Here is an 8,690-nt window from a genome sequence, read left to right on the forward strand (position 1 = left end):
GTATAATACTTATGTTTAAATACATATGTATGTTTAAGTAGTATGTAGTAAGTAGTATGTATAGGTACGAAAAGCCCCGTACTAGTCCACCGGGCAACCGTGCAGATGCACGACGCACCCATGAAAATTACGATGCATGATGCATTAATTACACTAACCTAATCATAAAAATTACCTCTACATTAAGATTTTGGAAAGATATCCATTGTTTCTCATTAACAAGTAATAACCCCATGGTCTTCAGTAATACGTCATTGAAAAACGTTTATATTTTTGTGAAGATAAGCGTTAAATTTAAATTATGATTCTTTGATATGTAATCTATTAGGCCATAGGTAACGTGAAGGATTAAATAACAAAATTAAGGCGCCCTTAAGTATTTTCGTAATCGCCGCATAAAAGCAGTCAGTACGAGTCTGAATACGACAAATGACGCGTGTCATTCGTCTCCTAGATCAAGAGTTTCCAACCCGTGGTACGCGGAAAGCTCGTAGATGGTGCGCGAAGAAATGTTTTGGTATAATTATTTTTATTATTATTTGCACTCAATATTATTTAGTTTAATTTATTTGATATTATCTAATTTTATAAATATCGATGACATTGGATTTTTAATCGTAGCAATTTATTTTTATTATTTTTATTGATTGTTTGATGGTATTCGATAATAAAAAGGTTGGGAACCCCTGTCCTAGACCAATGTTTCTCAACTTTTTTATTGTAGCGACTCCATGTATTTTTTTTTATATACTCACATAAATTATTATTAATCACTAATACTATAAGTACTATACAGTATACATACAAAACATAAAATGTATATTATAATTATTTTTAATTAAAAAACATATACCAAATATTTTATTCTATAAATATATTTTTAAATTAAGGTTCCTTATGGTTTGGTTGTTGCTGTTGATATGAAATGATTTCGTCAATTCTTGGTGTAATTGACTTTGTTAAGCTAATTCTCATAGCTGATGAAATGTCCAGTCGATTTCTGTTTTAATATAAAATTATATGTACTCGTATTATGTAATATTGAAATATTTATTATTTTTATTTTTTCATTTTTTCATTTCTGTATTTTACTATTGGAACTTTTTAATTTTTTTATTGATTTAAATTTTAAATCATACACGATCCTAAATAATAAGTTGGTGACTCTTAAAGGGGTCGCGACCCCCAGATTGAGAAACACTGTTCTAGACGACGCTCGCGTCAGAAATAAACCGATTACGTGTATGTATTTTGTACACACGTTTAGGGTAACCCGTTTTTCTTGATTTATTTATATATATATTATATGTGTTTATGTCGTTATTATTATCATTATCGGATAACGTGCGTAATTTATTATTCCTTCGTCCACACATGGCCGTACATATATTATATATTTATTTATATGTATGTATAGGTGTAGAACCTTTTTCTTCTTCTTCGATAACTCGTAGTTTTATAATTTATTCGTGTCCTGTTATAAAATGCATTTTCGATGTGTATGGACTTTTTTTTTTAAAATATCAAACCAAATATCATTCTTGCGAGTTATTCTGAAATCCGACCCCCACACAGGATAGGAAGGGTTTGAATAAATAAGTCCGGAATCAACATAAAGTCATTTTATACCCACGAACGACCCAAGAAAAAAACAAGGATTAGACACACAATGCGTTGTATAAATGTATTATATAGACACACATCGGCCCAAACGACTTTAGACTCGACGAAGATGACTACACTTACCTATGTACATAGCCTTATGTAATTTAATGAATTATTGCGGGTGTATTTCTTTTTTGTCATTAATTCATTTCGCTATTATTTGACAACGATTTTTCTACCGTATTTCTTACGTGTATATTCGTATAGTATACTGTGAGATGTGTTTATTTATCGTAGGTACCTATACGTATGCTAATCGACCATGGTACGTACACATCGTTGTCACAAATTTATACACATTACAACATATTATATCTACATTTTAATCGGAATACATTTATCTCAAAACTTATACAATTTTACACACATGTACGATATTATAATAAAATATATTTTCGTTTATCTTCGTCCATTGAAATATAACATACTAACATTTTACGTCAAGGGTATTATTTATTAGTTTTTTTATAATATATTTTATTACTTTTATATTATATTTATAAATGTACACTTATTCTAATAATATGCATGTTATACATCCTAAACTTTGATTCTAATTCATTGCAGTCTATTTTGTTCAATGGTTGTTGTGTGTATATAAATATGGTTATTCGTGGGGTATGTTTTATTATATTAGCATTTATAACATCAGTATAATGATTTAAAGATTTCTCACAAAGTTATATTTTAATTTATGTTCAACATTTTTGAAATAATAATGAAAAAAACACGACAACTACAGATTTTGCTTCATTCAAAATTGGGGAGTAAATCGACATAATTCATATGTGTTCACAACCAAAAATAAAAAATTAAACTAGAATATACACCCTACGAAAAATAAACGTTTTTAGTTGCTGAAATTGAATTAAGTAACTGAATTAGACCCGGCTTCGTCTAGGAAAAATTACAACCATCGTTTCCTTTTTCATTTTAACTCATGCTCAGGACTGACAGCAAGTTTCTCTCACTGGCATGATTAAAAACTTTATAGCTTTTTATTTTGTTGTCCAGCGGTGGTGTGTAGATGAATGTGTTTTTTTTGCCGCTCTGCGCAGTAGGAAATTGAAAAAATAAGAATTATAAATAAATAATTACTCAATTAACTTAAAGACTAAAAATTAAATTTAAAACCTGCTCCGCAATACAATTTTTATTTAAATTATTATTTGATCAGTAGTTACAGAGAACATATGTGCCAATGATTTCATTTTCACTTTTATTTCCATAGGACACAATAAGAATTTATGATAACAAAATTAGTAAGATACAGCGTGTTGAGAGAAGCCATTCAGTAGTATCACTACTTATTATTTAATTTTCTATTTTTTATTTTTTTATAATATTTTTGCATGTTTAATAAAATATAAAAACCTAAGTTTTCAGCATAGTCATAGATATATGATAAACATTTTAAATATAGAAAAATACCTAAATTAACGTACAAGGTTGTCTAATTTTTGGATGGTTTGAGCTCTTTTCAGAATCATTGAAATATTGTTCATAATCTTGTTTAAACTTTTTAAAGTTGCACATCATAGTATATATTTTTTTTAAATTGTTTTTATCCAAAATATACAGCTTGAAAATTATGTTTTTTGTGAAAATACAATTCTTAAAATTTGTGTTGCTTTATACTGCGTGTAATATTTTACAATAAATTTAAATAAATTACAATTATTTACATGTGGAAACTTTTGTTGAGAATGAAATTAATGATGAGTGAGATGACGGAAGGAGAACGAAAATTAAGAAAAAGGATTACATTAGGGAAAGAGTAGAAGAGTAAGAGCAGGATATGAGAAAAACATATGATGTAAGTCAGACATGGCTTCGTGGGTGCAGAGAGTGCAAAGGGGAGAAGAATTAAGAGAAAAGAGAAATTAATTATTAGGAAGAAGATAATGACTAAATTGGAGTCGAGAAAAAGAGATAATTATGGATCATTAGAGAAGGTACAGATCCCGGAACCAAGAGAAGTTAGAAATCAATAAGAAGAAGGATCTTTGTCAGAAGGCAAAGTAAGGTGGAATCTATATCTTTTTTTTTATATATATGTATATGTATAATTACTAGTATTTCCTTATTCTATTTTGAATATTATACGCATTAATTACATACCGATTGTTTGCATGGCATTGAATGCATATTTATCAAAATGTTATCTTTAAAATTTAAATATTTGTATTTAAAACATTCATAAAACTTAAAAATGGGTAATTGAAAACGAGACTGAAAAAAAATAACGCGTAGATATGAACAGTGTCGCATTTAGGGGGAGGGGGCTCTGGCTACAACTGCCCCAAACACCAATTTTTTGGGGGCGCCAACATTTTGTAGTTGGAAATTTGCTCACTTGTGAATTATTGAACTTTTAAAATTATTTTGAAATTATTATTTTTTTTTTGTTTTTTATAACAGTATCATAAATTAATGTTAATATATTTATAGCAATATAGCTATCAGCGGTCTAGAATATTATTAATATACCTAATATTAGTTCCCAAATTTGTTGGGTGCGGGGTGCGGTGGCATGCCTACTACACAAAAATAGCATTGATTTTAGAATATCTAAAAGGTTCATGAGGATCTATCTACTACATTTTCCGTGGGCAGACCCCTCAAAGGGGCGCAAAATGTCTTAATACGGCACTGGATATGAATGGTTATATTTAATTATTGTTTTTTATTTTTTAAATGAATATTTACAATCTGTATACATAATATAATACAATAAGTAAATTTTGAAGGCTTGAACGAAAATTTAATTTTTTAATTATATTTATTTATACATTTATAAAAATTCTTAAGTGACTCAGCGTACTTTTTTAATTCGTTTCACAATCGTAAAATACTTTAGTACTAAAGCAGTACACTATAAAATGTATTATATACTACACCCGTTTAAACGAAATATAAGTCTATAATTATTATTTGTGTTCATTACAGCGGTCATTTAACACGTATGTACGTATTATAATTGCTTATCTGTATGTTTATTGTAATTCCTCATTTGCCTAATGTAACACAAATATTATGTTGTAAAAAAACTGTAATGAAACGCGCGTGTTTCTATTGCGTTGTAGCTTGCATGAATATCTACGGATATACATTACGTTTACTGATGGTTCTAACGTAATTTTGCGACCGTTGCATATAAAAATACTATTCAAATTTCTTGTCGCCGCATTCTTGCTTTACACATTAGTTCATCATCATCATCATCATCATCATCATCATTGTGTTAGTTTGATAAAAGCGAATACGTTGTCATTACATTGGAAATCCGTTAAAAAACTCATACCACTGACATGTATAGTATTTCAATGTGGTCTGGCGACGGATGGGCGTAACCCACGTGCGTTACCTGCACACAGAAGACGGTTTGAAAACCAAGTATATAAAACGTACTTATAGTATATATATATAAGTTCATAGGGTTGTGTGTGCGATTAACGGTCGATTTTCTCTTTTTATCTTTTTCACAACAATGTATATATAATAATACACTCGCAGACACACATGCACGCGCGCACATCACATACATATGAAATCGGAACCTGTTTCGAAAATGAAAATCTGGAGGGTTTAGTTGGAGATACTCGTATATTATAGTATACACACAGAGAAAACGGTGAATGAAACGGCCGGAAATGCCGATCCATTCATTTACTGGGCGGTCCACCACAACCTATGTACGTATATACATATTATATACCTCCTATATGACTATATATATATAAAGGTATTCTCTCTTTTTTGCCTTGTTCACCTGCTTTTTTCAGGTACCTATACTCGACGTACGCGTTATCGTATTTATCGGCTACACGTGTATTTCCTTTGTGGTGCAGTTTTTTTTCCTCCGGAACATGTAGCATCCCCGCGCATTATATTATAAAAGCCCCTTCAATATCGAGATGGTCAATAATACGTATATTGAAGATTTTTGGTCAGAGAAACTGTCACGATGTTATTAATGCGTTTTTTTTCTATAGTTCAATACGTACGTTACATTTTTACAATAAAAAAAGTTCAAAAGTTTTGTTCAGGCTCTTTCATAACTCAAGTAGATTTCGCGCCGTTTAAAATGTTTACATCAAAATAATAAAAATAATATACCGTGTCGATGAAAGTGTCAAAGTATGATCTGACTACATTCAAATCACATGCAAGTATAAATACATATATAATACGTAGTTACACTTGGATTATTTGTTATACTATACATTCTGATAACCCGAAAAGCAATCCCTGCAAGTGGTACATTATTTCCTTGGGTAGGGATAATTATTAAAAACTATAGTGAAATTGTTAAAATTATTAAATTGTTAGATTTACTTTTAAATAATAACGGTTTGATTTTATACATTGTGAAATATTTCAATTATTTTTTCATTATTTTGACTGTAACCTGAATTCTTTGAACGCAGATACACGTCCTTTTTTTAAAATTTGTATTCAACACGGTCCACGAACGTCACGTGTTCACCATAAGATTTCACGTTCTTTTCTCCTGCTCCGACGGACTGCGGGACCATACATTCTATTCTATACATATGTATTATTATACTACTGCATATGTTTTGATATATATATATATATATCAAAAAATGTTCTGCCTGCGTGGGTTTTCTGCAAATTTCCGAACGGAGTATTATATGGTAGTAAATATGTATAGTGAAAGGCCGTGCACAGAGACATTCGATGGATATTATTATAAAGGAAGGACGTGTTTCTCGTCACCTATTCCGCAGGTTTGTGTCGCCTTGTGTCGCCTTACCTTTGTACAATGAACACCGTTCATACGTAAATACACGTAGTCGCGCGTTTTGGCACATCGTCGAGATTCGAAATCGAGATAACGTCATTCACGCGGTGATCGCGAGCCGCGAGTTTGTACACGGACAAGCAAAATGACACATATTGAATTTGCACTCTTCATTTTATTTTTTTCCTTTAAATCCGAAAAAACTTACGCACGTCTCTTGCAAAGAACACACATTCTTCGACTCTGCACAATTGGAGTTTTATGTGTATACCCGCATTGAAAGTAATGACCGAGTAAACATCACACAGTTGCAGCTGCAGTTTTACCATATACTCTACCGAAAATAGCAAATAACTATATGAGTTTTACATGGGTACTAATGTCGAAAAAGTGCATTTCTAGCGAGTTATTTTCTGGTAAATATTAAAAGCTAATATAATATATAAAGAGCTCTTCGTCTTATCACATACGTATAGGAAATATAAGTATACTTAAAATGTATACACTTCATAGTTCACATTATTGTTCGATAGCAGAATCTTAATAATTTATCGTGTTACACATAAACTTATTCTGTATTTTAAATGATCCTTACCTAAATAAATATAAGGAAATCTGACCCATATTTCTATTAAAAAAAAAAAAAACCAAGCATACAATTGCAAACCTTTTCTATCAAGACATAAACACCACCAACAATTTAATCAATAAATAACGATAATCTACTAAAATTGAAATGTGAAAAAATATTAAAAATTTGATACTATAAAGTGTATATTTATAATGTTTAATATTTATGAAGAGAAAAAATAACAAAAATAAATAGTGAAAATATGTATAGTTGTAAGCACAACAGATCAGAAATAAAATTGAAAACCTAGTAGTCCAATGGGCAAAACCTATACAAATATTAGCAATAGTGAAAAAAATAAAATATGTACTATTGCGGGTGAAACACAAGTAAAACTAATGAATAGGAATAATATATTTATGACCAATTAATAGGACTAATTAGACAACCCAACACTGGAGAGTTAACACTACCATCAATTTAACGTAATATACTTTCAGAATATTATACTAAACAGGGGAAAGAATAATTATGAATAGCGTTACCATGTGTCAGTCATAAATCATTATTACTACTGTCTACATAAGTTGTCGAATGACAGTCGGCAGAACTGCAGTGTGTAAGAAAAAAAAATATTTCATTATATAAGATCAAATCATTTTTTGATGATTGAAAATAAATATTTAATGTATAATTCAAACGGACAACGACATATAATATGTATATACATTCTTAAGCTATTATTTAAGAATTATTTAAGACAATTAATAATGGAAATAACATTGTATGAGTACCTTTATTTATTAAATCTGCAATCTACTGATAGATTATTAGAAATAAAATCGATCGATTAGTAAGAAAAATTTAAAAAACCTGGAAGTTACAACATGATAAACGAAAAGGATTTAAGTTGATATAATACAACAATTTGTAACCAGGTTTTTTCATTGTGGCACGCGCCATAAGCGGTCCTCACGTTCAAGGACTCGTATGCTTGAGTTGTATATAGAACTAGATGATCGCATTCAAAATTTTCCATTCAGGTGTATCAAACGTTTGTTTGGACACAATTATTATTGAAGATTGTCAAAATAATAATTATTGATAATAAGTAAACATTGTAAGTTAATACAATGGCGCACACAGGATTTTTTTACGGGGGGGGGGGGGCAAGGTAAAAATATAACACATTTTACAATTAACATAATTATGTAAATCCTGAATATATTTTGACTTAAATAATAACATTGATAATAGAATAGACTATTTTGTAATCAATGATACTTGGTATTCAATACTAGCTCTTCATATTTCAAACTTGTAAAATTTGTAAATTTTAACCTAGACATCGGAGAAAATTTCGGAGGGGGTTAAGGGGTTGTAACTCCCCTGCGTGCGCCACTGAGTTAATACATATTTGGGTGTAATATCCTATTTTTAAACCTAAAAGACTAACTACCGTTGTTGATACCTATTGGCTATTATATATTATATGATATACATCGAAATAAATACAATGTAGGGTGTAGTTATGGTAATGAAAGTCTTGAACATCAGTATGGTGGACGGTGCTAAAGTAAAACATTTATAAATATTATTTTAATTCCTTAAACAGTATGTTATTTTTATTTATTACGTGAATAAAACATATACTTATAAAATACCTAGGCATTACGTAAATTGCCA

Source organism: Sipha flava, unplaced genomic scaffold, assembly GCF_003268045.1.
Source record: "Sipha flava isolate LNK unplaced genomic scaffold, YSA_version1 121_pilon_pilon, whole genome shotgun sequence".
NCBI lineage: Eukaryota > Metazoa > Arthropoda > Insecta > Hemiptera > Aphididae > Sipha > Sipha flava.